Here is a 17,560-nt window from a genome sequence, read left to right on the forward strand (position 1 = left end):
TTGACAGCTTACGTTCCATTCTCTCTAAAAACAGGAATGCCGCCCATGACATACGATCGTCAATTGTTTCGCGAGCCATTATTCAGAGAGGAACTGCAAAGTTATTCATAATTTAACTCGACACATTCTAATCTTAATGAATTATCTGTCATCATGTCCTCTCCTCCCATTTATGGAGAAATACTGCTGGCGCAATTTGCTTCAACCGCCAGGAATCCAACTCACAAACTGTGAGACTAACACTAGCGTAATCACGTGTGTTAGCGACAAGGAGAAGTGCCCTGTGCGACAGGTGTGTCCCTCTGTGACAATCTGTTAGGACCAGACGAAACTTCAATTACCTGGCCATAATTGTGGAGTCTTCGATTGCTGTGGTAGACGGCTCATCTTCACGACAACATTTACAATATTACAAAAAAATAAAATTATAGAAATAACAGTCCTCGGTCTCAAAAATGAAGTCTTTTGACCTAGGTATGGTACTGAGTCAAATGCTCTTCCGAAGTCAAGAATTACTGCATCTACCTGACTATCTTCATCCAAAGTTTTCAGCATGTCATGGGAGAAAAGCGCGAGTTCAGTTTCACGTGATCGACGTTTCCGGAATCCATGCTGTTTGGCACGGAGGAGGTTATTCTTTTGAAGATACTTCAATTTGTTTGAGCGCAGAATATGTTGTAAGATCCTACAATAAATAGATGTCCAAGATATTGGACCGCAGTTTTATGGATCATTTCTACTACCCTTCTTGTAGATGGGTGTTACCGATGCTTTCTTCGAACTACAGAACACGGTTCTTTGTTCAAGGGATCTACAATAGATCATAGTCATAAGAGTGGCTAATCCATCCGCAAATTCAGTATAGATTCTGACAGGGATTCCATCGTGGCCTGGAACTTTCTTCAGTTTTAACGATTTCAGTCGTTTCTCGACACCATTGAAACTGATACTGATTTCGGTCATCTTTCCAGTGGTACTAGCATTAAACTGGGGTAGCTCTCCTGGGTTTTCCTTTTCAAAGGAATATTTGAAAACGGAGGTAAGCATTTAAACTTTTGCTTTGCTACCCTCAGTTTCAATTCCTGTCTCATTCGCTATGGTAGGGACACTAACTTTGGTGTCACTAACAGCATTTACATACGACCAGCATTTCTTTGGGTTTTATAAAAGATCATTTGACAACATTCTCCTACATTAGTCACTGAGAGCTTCACGCATTACCCCCTCGAGAACTTGACGGGTTTCATTCGGCGTCTCTCAATTTATATTCCTACGCCTATTATGCAGTAGTCCCCGTTTCTTTAGAAGTTTCTTCAGAGTGACTTTATACCATGGAGGGTCCATCATATTGTGAACTGCCCTACTGGGTACGTATCTATCTAGCGCAACATAGTTCCTCTGCATGCTCCAGTCCTATTCTGAGGGTTTAAAGTTTCTCATTGAGATATGAGACTACTGATTTTTTATCTAGGTTACTGAACATGTGTATATTTCTGCTTGTTTTAGTTGTCATTTTGTACTTTGGTAATCATTCTTGCCACACCTGCGTGGTGATCACTGATACCGGTTTCCATATGGATATCCTCAAAGTTGTTGGGTCTATCTGTTGCCATTAGATTCAATATATTTACATCATGAGTTGGGTTCCGAAACTATCTGTTCTTGGTAGTTTTCAGAGAAGGCACTTAATAATGTTTCGTTCGATGTCTTATCACTTCCATCACTAACAAAACTGCAATTTCCCAACTGATTATTGGATAATTAAAATCTCCACCGATGATTACATTATGAATGGGGAACTTACAAGCCAACTGAGGTTGTGTCTAAAGTTTTCGGTTACATCAGGAGATGAGTCTGTTGGACAATAGAAGGATTTAGTTATCATTTTATGCTACATCTACATCTATACTCCGCTAGCCACCTGACGGTGTGTGTCGGAGGGTACCTTGAGTAGTTCTATCGGTTCTCCCTTCTATCCCAGTCTCGTATTGTTCGTGGAAAGGAAGATTGTCGGTATGCCTCTGTGTGGGCTCTAATCTCTCTGATTTTATCCTCATGGTCTCTTCGCGAGATATACGTAGGAGGGAGCTATATACTGCTTGACTCCTCGGTGAAGGTATGTTCTCGAAACTTCAACAAAAGCCCTTACCGAGCTACTGAGCGTCTCTTCTGCAGAATCTTCCGCTGGAGTTTATCTATCATCTCCGTAACGCTTTCACTATTACTAAATGATCCTGTAACGAAGCGCGCTGCTCTCCGTTGGATCTTCTCTATCTCTTCTATCAACCCTATCTGGTACGGATCCCACACTGATGAGCAATATTCAGGCAGTGGGCGAACAAGTGTACTGTAACCTACTTCCTTTGTTTTCGGATTGCATTTCCTTAAGATCATCGCTGATACTGAGTTTTGCCCAAACATCTAACATGAAGCTTCAGTTTCTACATCGGTGGATCTGAGCTTCTTGTCTACTGCAGCAAATGGAGCATCTCCATTTCCCATTAGCTTAGCCTCTCGATACAAACTTACATTTTCCCAAAGATCTCACTGCTATCAATCTCGGGCTTCAACCAGCTTTCTGTACCTAATACTATGTTAGCTTCACTGCTTTTCAGAAACGATTTGGCAGTTAACCACCAGCATTTCAATATTCTCACCTGTGGGAGACATTTCTCTGCGTTTCCTACAACTATCGTCATCCAGATTGGATGCAGAATCGGCTAGTCTAAGAAACCCCTGTGCGCACCCCTGTCACAGTCATCTACCTGAGTAGCACCCTCTGATGTGAAATGCATAAAACGTCATTTATATGAAAAGGCCACGTGTCACCGGTCAATGGACGCCTAGTTACGATTTTGGCGTTCCAATTCTAGCCTACGTCGCCAATGAACAGCAGTCAGTATACGTGTATGAATCAGGCGCCTGCTCGGAGGCCCATACGTAGCAACGTGTGGTGAACGATCGTTGAAGAGACATTGTTGGTAGACCCTCGGTTCATCAGGGCGGGCAGTTCCTCAACAGTTGCGCGCCTCCTCGCCCGTGCACATCTCCACAGCCGTCGTTGACACCCGTCACCTGTGGCCCGTGCTGCACCACAGTTCCTTCAGCGCTCGTTAGGATAGCGCCGTTTTGCCATGGGCGGTGTAGTTTAACCAAAGCGGCATGTGAACGTTTTACAGACATAGCCGTTTCAGACAAGCTTCCGCCTTTGTCTCGAGAGACAATGATCATGCCCTTTTGGACGTCAGATACATCGCCCCGTTTTCGCCTTACAACGACTGCACTGTTTTACGCATCCCCGACACTACACCCTTCCACCGCTATTGCTGCCACTTGCCATCTGTGAGTGGTCATTGTACGTTGACGTCCAACATACGCAGTGCCCACATTAATGTGACTGGACCGTGTAGAAGCTCTTTCACACTACTTTTCCACCGTTCCACTCTCGAGTACGTAGCGGTTCCGCCTGCTTAATTTCTTCGTTTATTGATTATTGTCCTCGGTGTCGACGTATTGCGTTGCTACACTGGCTGAAAAATGGGTTGTGGATTCCGACGCACACTACTGTAAAGCATGTAGCGACAGGTGCACAGTTGCGTTTCACAGTACTTTAATTTTCACTTTGCACAGTCCCAAGTATTATACAGTTATATTGCCAGTGCACTATTGTTTAACTTGCGATAAGTCTCATTAATAGTTTGCAGGCGAAACTCCACACAGTGCTATAATAGTTTACTGTTGAATATCTACGAGCAGTAAAAACATAACCCCAAAGTTCAGAGTTCTGGAAGAATAATCAGGTATCTCACTGTCACCGTTTTTACACATGGCCTAATTGTTTGACAATTGTTACTGTTAAGTTGAATCAGTGTTGTTGTTCTAACCAGCACAGGTTACTCGTCTGAAACTCGGCCGTCGACTGACTGTCTCGTGACCAAAAATCGGGCCCTTATATATCATCACAATAATAGGTGCTGAAACTACACAGTGTTTATCGTTAAATTTACAGAAATTAAAATTAAAATTTAACTCACTCAATTAACAGAATACATAGAAAAAATGCGTCTTTTTAACGGTTTCTTCTACTAGAGGTTTAGGCCGAATTATTTGTTTAAATCATATTCACGTATGTTAATGATAATTAGTTAAAAGTAACAAAATGAATTTAAGGAGGCAGATGGCAGAAAAAGAGAGGAATTAAAATTATCCCAGTTTGCTTCGTCACAAGAATTACTTGGGAGAAACGAACACTGAATCTTTTCTTGCCAGTTGTGATCTGTTAAATTTCTACGATGGTCATTTCTCCCTATGTAGATGGGAGACAACTAAATATTTTGCATTCGGAGGGAAGGCTGACTACCGAAACTTCCTGAAAAGATTATATCACGGGAAAAACACCTTGATTTTAAAGATTGCCACCCCAACTCGCTTCTCACATCCGTAGCACTGTCTCCCTGCTGAGCAATAATACAAAACGAGCAGCCTTCCTTTCAAATTTTCCGACGTCCTCTGTCAGTGGACGTGACTGAGGTCTTCTTAAAACAATCGGTTAGCGCTTCAGGATAAAGAAGAAAAACAATTCTTTTGAGTTGAGCATAGGTGATAAATTTATAGATTATGTAACTAACGAAAAGTATTTAGGAGTAGGTGTTGATTCTCAGTTGACATGGAATGTAAACACAGAGGCGCTGGCCAACAGAATGTCATCAGCATTCTTTCCTCTTATGATTCTGTCATCACTTTCTACTAGATAATGTCTTGGGGTGACGTTCTATTTCTATGTGCATTCAATTCATAGCTAAGGAAATCTATTTTGGTGTCAAAGGGATGAATGTTTGAATTGCAGCAAAGGGCCTTAAGAATATTTACTAGAAGTAGTAGTCGGGCCCCTTCTCTAGAAGTGTTTAAAGACTGGGTATGCTGACTGTACCAAGTGAGTACACCTAGCAATTATTAATGTATATGACAGAAAATATTACTAAGTATTTCACTAATCGTTCAACAGTATATAATACTTCCCTACATCATAGTAGAAAAGAGTCATTTTGTATTTCGATTTACCAAGGAAATAAACAAAAACCCTGCAACAGTTTTTACTATCAGGGAATAGAATCGTATAATAAACTTTCCAAGGAGATGAAAAACATTTGCAAAAAACATCTGTTTAGAACAGCAGCTAGAACGTCGTTCATAAATGATGCCTGCTACAGAATCAGACATTATTTATAGGATTTAGAACAGTGGTTAATAATGAAAGGGGGTAAATGCAACACCTTGTCACAATAAATACAGTAATGCTTTTTCAAGAAAATCATGTGTCAAGATGTATAGTCCATGATAGTAATGTCTTGACCCTCTCCTCAGTCCAACGCCTCTTTCATCCTGGGGGTGTGCTGACTCAGTTTTTCAGGTGGACCTAGGGTAGAACATGAGGTCGTCGTGGGGAATAGTGACGTATTTATGGGCCTGAAGGCAGCTTTCCGTACATCCTGGAGTTAGTGCAAGGGATTGAGTATCAAGTTAATTTTTCTGGAGTCACCAGCAAGTGTCTTTGGTGTATGCTGCGATAAAGGCTAAAACTGATCGACGATAGGGACTAATGGAATGAGGTGGTGAAGCTGTTAACACGCTCACTTCATATTGAGGAGGATTGAGATTTTTCTGTCTGGCCGCCTTAATTTAGTTATTCTGTAGTTTTCTTAAATTATTTCAGACAAATGCGAGGATGGTTCCTTCATTAGTGCTACGGCCGACCACTTACCCGACCATCTGTCCTATTGTCACAAAGCACCGTTTTATGTATTCAGGGCGTAACGAATAGAAGTGCAGGTATTTTTATATGGGGTAAGCTGATATGTACACACATCAGTGCGCTTGTTGTTTTTTCACTGAGCCGAACTGTCTTTCCACAGACACATCACAAACTTTACGGTCTGATGTTTTCCATTAAGTGCACTAAGCCTGTTAGTACAGACTAACTATTCTGCCTCCGTGTGTCCACATTGCGACACTTGATTTGCTGCCCAGAAGAAAATAAACATAAATGTCTTGCTCTTGCCACATGTATTTGGAGGTACTAACGAACCTTACAACATACTACTAGTAATGGCTGCAATTAACAGTCTGCAAATGAAGTAAATACTCATGTAATGTTATTCAGTACATCGTCCTCAGTCACCAACAGCGGTATCTGTACTTGTACTCATTACACCCAGTATATATATTTTGGGCTATTTATTTTCATTGTTTTATAATGACAAATCAAATATTGTTATACGATGGTACACGGGTGAAGATCGCATGCCGCGCAGCAATAATCTATAAGAGTACGGACAAGCATAGTGCAGGCCGTATTGCATCTCCTATGTGATCTGTGAATAAAACGTAGTCTTTGGTTCGCCAGTCCCATGATATGTCTTACGTAATTAGCAAAATTTTGTTTGTTTGTAATTGTAATCGCTAGGTATTTACTTGAATCTACGGCCTTTACATTTTTATAATTTTTCGTGTAACAGAAGATTAATGGAATTTTTTTTGGTACTCATGTAGAGGACCTCCCACTTTGCCACTTCTCGCTCCATCTAAATCGTTCTGCAATTCGTTGCCATCTTCTGATGAGCTTACTAGATAACGTTATGTGCAAGCAATCTAAGAGGGTTGTCCAGGTTGGCTACTAATTTGTTTACGAGTAGGTTAGGAACAGAAGAGAGGCTACAACATCTCTTTGGAGATCCTTAGATATAACTTCCGTTTCCCTCAATTACTACGAAACCATATATTTCTTACAAGAAGTCAAGAATCCAGACGAACACCTGAGACAATACTCCCTACGCATGCAATTCGATTAAAAACCACTTGAGACGAACCGTGTCAGAAGCCTTCTCGAAATCTAGAAATATGTAAACAACCTGCGTTCCCTTGTCGGTAGCATGTCTAATTGGGAGAGACGAAGTCCTCCATGCAGGAGACGCGGTTAACAGGTGCTACATTTTTAACTTTTTGTTTCTGTGGCCAATGAACCATATATCTGTGCTCATGGCTTCCTGATCAGCAGATTACGTATTCGTCTACACGTCCCTTGAATTTATTTAGTATGCTGAATGCACCCTGTTTCGTGGTTTCTTCCATTACGACGTACTTTGGCGTTGGCTACATCTTATCCAACGAGATTCAGCAGAAGGAAAAGTGTTTATGGCACGACGTCGCCTCGGCGACGAAATCCTTAGGGTAATGAACACAAGCGTGGACTGAGAAAAAAATAGGACCGAAATCGGCCGTGTAGTTTTGAGAAAAACCGCGCCAGTATTGCCTTAAGTGGATTAGGAAAATGAAGGAAAACCTATATCTGGATGGCCAAACGCTAATTCTAACCGACGTTCTCCTTCTACTTGCGAGTTCAGTGTCCTAAGTATTGCGCGAAACCACACCTGTTGAAGGTAGGAGACGAGGTGCTGGCAAAAGTAAGGCTGTGAGGACGGGGCGTGAGTCATGCTTGGGTAGCTCAGTTGGTAGAGCACTTGCACGAGTGCACATGTTTCATTACTGCCTCCATTAGAGATGAATTCGAGACTTTGCAAGACCACAACCGTAACTTGAGAGTGGCATCAGTTCATTGTTATCATGGCTTTATTGGAGTGTATTAAGTATTGAAAAGATAAACTGCAAAGTTCCCAGGACGAACAATTATGAATTAGGAACTTCGTAGGCAGGCTACGAAATGGAGAGGGGAACCGACTTACTTTGTCATTCCAAAGAAGATTTCCCTGGAGAAATAAGTTTAAGACAGGCCAACAGGTACCATTATGTGATTAAGTATCCGCACATTCCCTCTCCTCACCCAGCTCTCCCTCTCTCTCACGCACACACATCCACTCTCTCTCTCTCTCTCTCTCTCTCTCTCTCTCTCCCCCCCCCCCCCTCACCCACACTTTGTCTCTGTCTCCTTCTTCCTCTTCCTCTCTCTCTCTCTCTGTATGTGTCTTTGCGTGGGGTGTGTGTGTGTGTGTGTGTGTGTGTGTGTGTGTTTGTAAGAGAGAGAGAGAACGCTGGCTGCTGCTTTTCTGTTTAAATATTTAGCAGAAAGACAACGCGGAGAGGCCTTGAGTGTAGAAATTTTGAGCGAAGCGAGGAAACCAAGAGCACTGAGCACGAATTACAGATACATTAAGCGTCCGTTATCTTCCAGTATCCGATTAGGAGCGACAGATAACGCAGTACACACAGAACAAGAAATATGCGAGCTAACAACGGATGAACGTGCGTGCTATCAGATAATTGCCGTCCCTGCTTTGCGGAAACCGATACAAGAGAATTATGGAAACTCGGCCGCTGTGACTTCCGTTTAGAAGGCGAGTCTGCGTTATCAGTGTACGTACTACATCCAAATTTATACTCCGCAAGCCACATTACGATATGTGATGGAGGTTACCTTTTGTCCCAGTGTCACTTCCGCCTTTTCCCTTTTCCTCTTCCTGTCGCGTATGGTTCGCGGGAAGAATGATTACTGACATACACGTATGTAGTAGTCCACACCCCAATGCGAGCCTCACACATAAATTTGAGGGGGGCAGGGGGCGGGGGGAACGGGATAAGAAGAGGGTAGCTCAGTGTAGAAACATTACACCATATTACGTATATACAGAACAAACTGTGATCACTATCACATCTTTTTTATTATGTAGATACAGAAGGACCACGTCTCTAACCAGTCATCAGTGCTGCTACTGTTAACTTTGTGATTTCATCCAGAGATCGCGGTACCATGCCAAAGCCGGTAACACAAATCGGTAACACAGGCATCTAGTGAGAGCGGTCTGCGATCCGCAATGACGTATGAGAGGCGCTCCTGAAGACCACGACTCTCCCCAAGCGCTGCAGCGTCCTCACACTTAGGTAAATATGGTGTTGAGCTAGTAAGAGTTCAGCCCAGTTGGAGATTTCAGCTACAGCGCAAGTAATTAAAGTTTCACATGAACTTGTAGTGTTGTTAATGTGGAATATTGTACCTCAAGAGAACAGTTTGTTGATTAGTGCATCAAGTGATGCTTTAATAGTCAGTAGCAGTTGTAAGTATGTAATAAATGTAACCATGTAATAAATTGAACTAATGTTTCACGTGTTTTACTATGATGAGCCTTCTCAAAGAGCGATCAAAGAACCCACAGTTACGGGTAGACGTAAATAGTTTCGCCTGGTCACAACAAGTTTCATTGCCGTTATTAGTTTCATCGCTTAAGTATTTTTACCACCCTCTCCCCGATAGTAAGAGGGTAACTCTAAAAGAAATGGATAAGCTTTTTTCAGAAATTCAGCTTTTGTTCTATGTATTTGCCATATTCGGAAGTCATTTAAACAGTTTTCCCTTCTGCATTCAATTGTAGTTCAGCCTGTTTCCGCCAGTCGCGCTGTCGAGGCATTCCGTCAAGATGGCTGCTGCACTTTATGTTTGGCAGAAGGAATGCGCTGTTGTAGAGTTCCTGTGTTGTGAGAACGAGGCAGAGGCAAACATTCACAAGAGATTGAAGATGTACGGAGATGAGGCTGTTGATCGCAGTGCAGGTAGTAGTTTGGGAAGCAAATTATCTGGTGGTGAAGTGTGCACGCCAACCCTCGAGACGTCGCACGCAGTGGCAGACCGACCACTGAATAGGCTCCTGATAATGTTCAGCGTATTCACAGTCTGATGATGGCTGACAAACGTGTAACAGTGAAGCAACTGTCAGTCCATGCAGTAACAGGAGTCGCGAGTATGTACGGAATATTGAAACAGTTAATGTTCAAAAAGGTTTTTACGCGGCGGATTTTTGGGACCGTACGAAAATTCTAGAGACAATTTCGTAGCAGGAATTGTGATGGGAGATGAAAACAGCTTTCCTCACTTTGAACTGGAGATGTGATGCAATCGACAGTAGGGCATCATGCAAATTTGCCGAAAAAGAACGAATTGAAAACTGCGCCATCAACGAAAATAGTGAAGCATTGTGCTTTTTCATTTGGTAGAACTGTTACTTGTAGGCATCATTCCACACGAAACCATTATGAACCCTAATGCTTTAACGGGAATCCTTAAAAATATTCATGCTGGAACGTGTCGCGATTGTCAACATCGGCAAAAACACGATGATCTGCTATTGTATTACGATGCCTGGATATGTGCCACTGAGAAAATCACATCGAGATCATAATGCTTGAGTGGACGTCACTGAAAGACCCACCCTACAAGCCCGATCTGTCACCGTGTGATTACCACGTCTTCAGTATACTGATGGGGTCCCTTCGCGGAAAGAGATTTGAAGACAGTGATTACATTGTGAAGGCTGTTGAACAGTGGCTCAAAAGTGCTGGCCCGGACTTGTACCATGCAGGTACAGGGCGACAATTATTGAACTATATGGAAAAAAGTAAATTAGTTACAAACTCCGGCGTGCGCACACTGTATTTAACATGTAAACGTCGTTACAGATATTCAGACTTAGGTTGTGACATGGTCTATATCCCTGCCATCATTGGCGATGATGTGAGTTAGCAATGGTTTTGGGGTTATTGTTGTACACATTGTCTTTAATACAGCCCGACAAAAAAATGTAGCATGTGTTCAGATCCGGAGGATGTGGTAGTCAATCGAGTCCCATGCCAGTGTCCTCTTGGTACGCTGGAGCCAGAATGCGGTCCTCACAGTGCTCCTTCAGGCCATTAAACACTCTCCTGCTTCGATGTGGTTGAGCTCCGTCTTGCATGAACCACATCTCGTCGAAAATCCTTACGTAAACTGTTAAGAAGTTATGACGATTTTTTTATATAGTTCAGTAATTGTCACCCTGTGTACAGCCCTTAGTTCCGCAGTGGCGCAGGGCTGTTAAAAGAAACAGAAATTATCATCATATACAACATTTCGCTAAATGAAAGATCCGTACCCAAAGATTGGAAAGTTACGCAGGTAACACCAATATTCAAGAAAGGCAATAGGAGTAATCCACACAATTACAAGCCCATATCGTTAATGTCGATATGTAGAAGGACTTTTGGAACATATATTGTGTTCAAACATTAAGAATTACGTCGAAGGAAACTGTTTATTGACACACAGTCAACATTGGTTTAGAGAACATCGATCCTGCGAAACAAAACTAGCTCTTTACTCACAGGAAGTGTTGAGTGCTATTGACAAGGGATTTCATATCGATTCGGTACCTGTGGATTTTCGGCAGGCTTTTGACACTGTACCACACAAGTGGCTTGTAGTGAAATTGCATGCTTATGGAATATCGTCTCAGTTATGTGACAGGATTTGTGTTTTTTTTTTCAGAGAGGTAACTGACGGAAAAATCATCGAGTAAAACAGGAGTGATTTCTGGCGTTCCCCAAGGCAGTATTATAGGCCTTTTGCTGTTCCTTATCTATATAAACGATTTGGGAGACAATCTGACCAGCAGCCTTAGGTAGTTTGCAGATGACGCTGTCGTTTATCAACTAATAAAGTCATCACCAGATCAAAACAAATTGCAAAACGATTTAGAAAAGATATCTGAATGGTGCATGAATTGGCAGTTGACCCTAAATAACGAAAAGTGTGAGGTCGTCCACATGAGTACTAAAAGGAATTCGTCAAACTACCGTTACACGATGAATCAGTCTAATCTAAAAGCCGTAAATTCAACTAAATAGTAGGAATTAAAATTACGAACAACTTTAATTGGAAGGAACACATAGAAAATGTTGTGGAGGAAGGCTAACCAAAGACTGAGTTTTATTGGCAGGACACTTAGAAAATGTAACAGATCTACTAAGGATACTGCCTACACTACGCTTGTCCGTCCTCTTTTGGAATACTGCTGCGCGGTGTGGAATCCTTACCAGATAGGACTGACTGAGTACATCGAAAAGTTCAAAGAAGGGGAGCACGTTTTGTACTATCGCGAATTATGGGAGAGAGTGTCACAGAAATAATACAGGATTTGGGCTGGACATCATTGAAAGAAAGGCGTTTTTCGCTGCCACGGAATCTTCTCACGAAATTTCAATCACCAACTTTCTTCTCCGAATGCGAAAATATTTTGTTGACACCGACCTAAATAGGGAGAAACTATCACCACGATAAAATAAGGGAAATCAGAGCTCGTACGGAAGGATATAAGTGTTCGTTCTTTCCGCGCGATGTACGAGATTGGAATAACAGAGAATTGTGAAGGTGGTTTGCAGAGTATCCATGTAGATGTATATGTTGCAAAAAAGACATTTTGCCTCTCAAGAATGTATCAGCATACCCTAAGTATATCAAAGGATGAAAAATAAACTGATGTTTAAAAAACCATTGTACATCTCTTTTGGAGCGATCCTTGTACATCGCCCTCTCCACTATCCAGGGCACTGGATACTCAACAATTCTTGAACCACTTTTTGAAAATCTATCTGTATGTAGTTCTTTTCATATAACGAATAACGTAAAGCCAAAATCTGCATCTTAACTACTCCAATTTCGGAAGTTTATTGATATTTTTCCCTCGTAGTTACCACTCATTGGTGAAGTCTAAATTTTACACCTTAGAGAAAGACATCAAAGAGGGCTGGTGTACCGCCGTGTTGAAGCCACATCCTTTCTCGGACAAAAAAGGGGGACTGTCCTCAAGAACTGTGTCAGCACATTTCACGGGAATACCAGGTTATCTGAACCAAATAACGCTCCCGTAGATGACCTTGCTCGATGCCCACCCATAGACTGAAAGAGAATCGTTGCTGGTGTCCACCTATGTGGGGTGCATAAGTATTGTCCTCACTACAGTCATGACTGTTGCAGCTATTGAAAACATCATCACTGGTAAATGAAGTCTCATCGGTGAACAATAAAAACTGCACGAAGTTCGGCTTTACAGCTGTGTAGTGGATGATCCATTGAAAGAAGTGGAAGTGGGACTCAAAATCCGTTAGATTCGGTGTTTGCACACGTTCTTTATGATAGGGGTATCTTTCGAAGTGCACATTTCACAGGCGAGTTGACCGGTGCTCATTGCTGGGAGGTCGACCACTCGATCCAACAACATCTCCTTGAAGTCTGGTTTTCGGACATGTCTTTGGCGGCAATCTTGGCTACCTCGCTGTGGCCGTCTCATTTAATTTTATATCTGCAGAGATAACTTCTGCCAGTTATGATGCTACTGATGGGAAGGCATTCTCCGTACATTTGTCCTGCTTTACAGGCACTACATCCTGCCGCGCAGTACATCAAACGCATGTCTGTCAACTCTCGTGATCAGTAACGTTGCATCTTTGACTACATGCCATGCACTGTACACAGCAACACACCTCACCATGGACTCATCTCACACGTGATATGAGCTAATTTGTATATAGTATGTCTGCTGGTCATGGGTGTACGCTGTTTATTAGCCGCTGCCTGATGCAGTGTACAACAGACAACCGAGAGCTTTGCAAGAGTGTGGCAGAACTGCATGCGACGTTACAATACATGCACTGAGACTGCCGGTCGTCGCTTTGAACAATTACTATGAGCTACTTTGTTGCTATGGGACGCACGCAGAAAACGTCCATAACGAAATAAATACATATTTCTGACCATCGGTTCCCTATCTCAATATAATCGGTTGTGACCCACTATCACTTTTTCCAGTCTGACCCAAGTTTCAAGACACACTTTGTATTGTAATATTATACCACTGCAAGTAGCCTGGAAGACCGAAATTGATCGTCCATATAAGATTTAATAAAATGTGTGTTATAGAAAAGGAGAACACTTCCTAATATTTTGCAAAATTATATTTATTCAGTCAGGAACCGGCTTTCGGCTTCTTAGACCATCTTCAGGTGACAACTGAATGTCTTAAACAAAGATAATCATGTTGTGTGACTTACGTAGCTATTACTTGTACAAAAGACGCAAAAATGGCAGTGTCTTTACATAGGAAATTACTACAATAATTGCGTTGGTTAGAAAGGAAGGGATAGAGAAAGGTTCCGTGTGGGGATACATATAACAAATTATGTGGCGTAAAATGTATTCACAGTTTGGCTCTACCATTTGTAACGAAAACTTAACAAGGAGGAAAAGGAAATTGTGTCTGATAATTTAATACGAGACTGGAATTTTATGTGATCTCTTTGTTGATTTCCATTACTCCCAGTAGGGTCATCTTTCTGCTTATTTTGACAGATGGCAGAATTTCACATTCTACATTTTGCATGGATGCTTTTCTGCTAAAAGATGATCAGCATGGTAGAATCCTTCTTCCTTAGTCGTCAGCTTCTCTTATGTTCACGTGTTCAACATCATAGCTCTGTCTTACTGACCATTATGCACTATTCCAAATTGCTTGCAAGTAATTTTATATACACAACTTTGTGCCAAGGGTTGCAATTTGTTTTACTATTGAATAAAATTTTTTATATGTTACTGGTATTGTAATATGTAGGTCTGCAGTTGCGAAGCTTTCACCATCAGATCAAGTAAAAGTATCACATCTACCATCTAATGTCTTACCATTATGTAATTCATTGAAAACCTTCTACTGTATTCAGGTCTCTTTCACATGTACGACCTTCTTTCATTATTGTTAACTCAATTGTTAGCTGTGATTAATTTGTATTCAGTGAAAAATTCTACCAGCCAGCTTCACCTTTCGTTGCTCTCCCGCGTGTTGTCTTACTATTTTTCCTTCTGGTCCTGTGCCTACTCTCAAATTCCAGTCACCTGTCGTAAGTGAAATATTATCTCCCTTAACTACTCGAATATTTATTTTATCTCATCATACATTCTTTCAGTGTCTTCATCATCTGTGGAGCTGTTGGGCATATGAAATAGTTCTGTTTTGGTTGGTGCTGATTCCTGTCTATCTTGGCTATTATAATGAGTTAGTTAAGTTATTCATAGTAACTTAACGTCATTACTGTTTTCCCATATTTAATGTTTTGTTGACATCACCGTACTGACCTGACCAGATTTCCTGTTTTCCATGACACCGCATTTCACTAAACACTACTATAGCTATCTTCAAGCAACGCATTTCCCTTTCTAAATTTTATAAGCTAACTGCCCAATTAACATTAAATATGCCAACCCCGAGAACACCAGTTTTGTTTTTCGTGACAACCCGTTGCTACTGAGCAGTCCCCACTTTGAGAAATGAATTGTGGAATATTTTACTTACAGAATATCTTACTGTACAGGATAACACAGCCATTAAGCCGTACAGTAGAGCTGCAAGCACTAGGTAAATGATTAATGGCCGTAGTTTCCTCTTGCTTTCAGCTGTTCTATGTAGCAGCATAGCAAAGCCAAGTCAGTACACCTCGGCGAGATCCATGTCTCGTGGAGACACCTTTTGGAAGGTAAACAGCACAAACTAGAGGAGAACAAAAAGTATCGAAATGTGATGTCACAGAGGGATGCCAAAGATCAGGTTCATTGGTCGGATAACGAATGAGGAGCTAATAAAATTATTGGGGAAACGGAAGTTTGCCATAAACTGTACTAGAGGAACAGATCGATTCAAAGAACACGCCCTGAGGCACAAAGAAATCATTAATTTGGTAATCGAAGGAAATGTGATGAACCCACCAGGATAGACACGCGGATTAGCACGCCACTAGCGGGATTCGGAGAGGCACCCCAGTCCGAGATCGACTCCCCCCGTCAGGTTAACAGGTGTCGGTGTCACAGTCAGTCTGGATGTGGTTTTTAGGTGGTTTCCCACATCTGACTACGTTAATGCTGACCCGACCAAGTCTGGAACCGCAAGACCGCTACGGCCGAGCCGGCCGAAGTGGCCGTGCGGTTAAAGGCGCTGCAGTCTGGAACCGCAAGACCGCTACGGTCGCAGGTTCGAATCCTGCCTCGGGCATGGATGTTTGTGATGTCCTTAGGTTAGTTAGGTTTAACTAGTTGTAAGTTCTAGGGGACTAATGACCTCAGCAGTTGAGTCCCATAGTGCTCAGAGCCAGCTACGGCCGCAGGTTCGAATCCTGCCTCGGGCATGGATGTTTGTGATGTCCTTAGGTTAGTTAGGTTTAACTAGTTCTAAGATCTAGGGGACTAATGACCTCAGCAGTTGAGTCCCATAGTGCTCAGAGCCATTTGAACCATTTGACCCGACCACATCATCTTATACGATCCACAAACATTTCTGAAAACCCTCTCACACTCTCGACATTGGATAACACTAGTGCAGGCAGATGGTGTATACAAACTCCATCTCATGTGAGGGACGAGAGGGAGGGGAAGGGAGGGGGAGAGGGTGGAACGAATCTGGTTCCCTTCTACCACTAACATACAGTAAGACGTCTACCCTGTGAAGTTATGGGATAAGGCCAAGAAAAAGAAAGAAGTATGATGGGTAAAAATTACCTCTAGACCAAACGTCGACTCAGTAGGCAGTTTCAAGTGGCTATAGATTGCAATAGTTATGACGAGGTGAACAATCTTGCACAGGACAGACTTGCATGCTGTGTGTGATCAAAGAAGTCTGCAGACAGAAGACGACGTCAACATCTCTCGTTTGTATCGAATCAGATTTAGCGTTGCGTTAGCGACTGACCAGGTTATCAGTTCCGTCAGTTAAAAAACGTAATTTATAACAGTTTTGGACGATCTCGCTCAATAGGCGCCTGTGGTTGGCGCTATGGCCGGATCGGTGCCCACCGCCGCCAGACTTTCCGAGGCTCTCGCAGGTAACAAGTGGGCCTCCATTAACAGGCCGTTATCAGCTTGTCAGCGCCTCATTAGTGTCACAATCGGCAGATAACGCTGCGCTGGCTGTAGGGCCAGCGGCAGGTCCGTCCCCCAGCGAGCGGTGACGGCAGAAGAGGTGAGTCGGGATCAGGGCACGGGCCGGTAATTGTCTAGTGTGGTGGGAGGGGGGAGTGGTTGAAGGGGCGGGAGGGGCCACTCTGTCTCTGTCCGGCGCGTCCAGCCGCTGATGGCCGGCAGCGGTTATCTGCTCAAACACTCGCCAGCCCAGCGAGCGGGATTCACGCGAAGCGCTCACCCGTAGTCCGTGACACAAGGCGGATGGGAGAGGGCTGGTGGGCCGGGAGGGATAAGTGGAGACCAAAGGGGATTATGTCATCTACTCATTACTGCTCACGTAGCAGCTGCTCACTCCCGTACGGCAAATTCTGCACGCGGCAGGAAACTCAAAGCCAAAGAAGAACATTTCAATAACCTGCCAACTCGCGATTATCCTAACAAGCTGAGACGTACCGAGGTATCTCCAGTTGCTGAAATTATACTCTTTAAACACACACGTATGTTTTCTTTCCTTTCAATAATGTGTGTAATGCATATATTGATTTGCTGTTGGATTTTGGAACATATTCTGTGCTCGTACATTATGAATCAAGTCGAAGAATATTATTTATTGACAAACAGCCAACAAACGCTAGGAAAATATCGTTATTGTGAAACCTAACTAGCTCTTTATTCTCACGGAGTAATGAGTGCTGTCAACAGGGGACGTTAAATTGACTGGACACTTTTAGGTTTCCAGAAGGCTTTTGACACCGTTTCTCACGAGCGACTTCTAATTAAATTGCGTACCAGTGGAGTATCGTC

Source organism: Schistocerca americana, chromosome 8 (assembly GCF_021461395.2).
Source record: "Schistocerca americana isolate TAMUIC-IGC-003095 chromosome 8, iqSchAmer2.1, whole genome shotgun sequence".
NCBI classification, from domain to species: domain Eukaryota; kingdom Metazoa; phylum Arthropoda; class Insecta; order Orthoptera; family Acrididae; genus Schistocerca; species Schistocerca americana.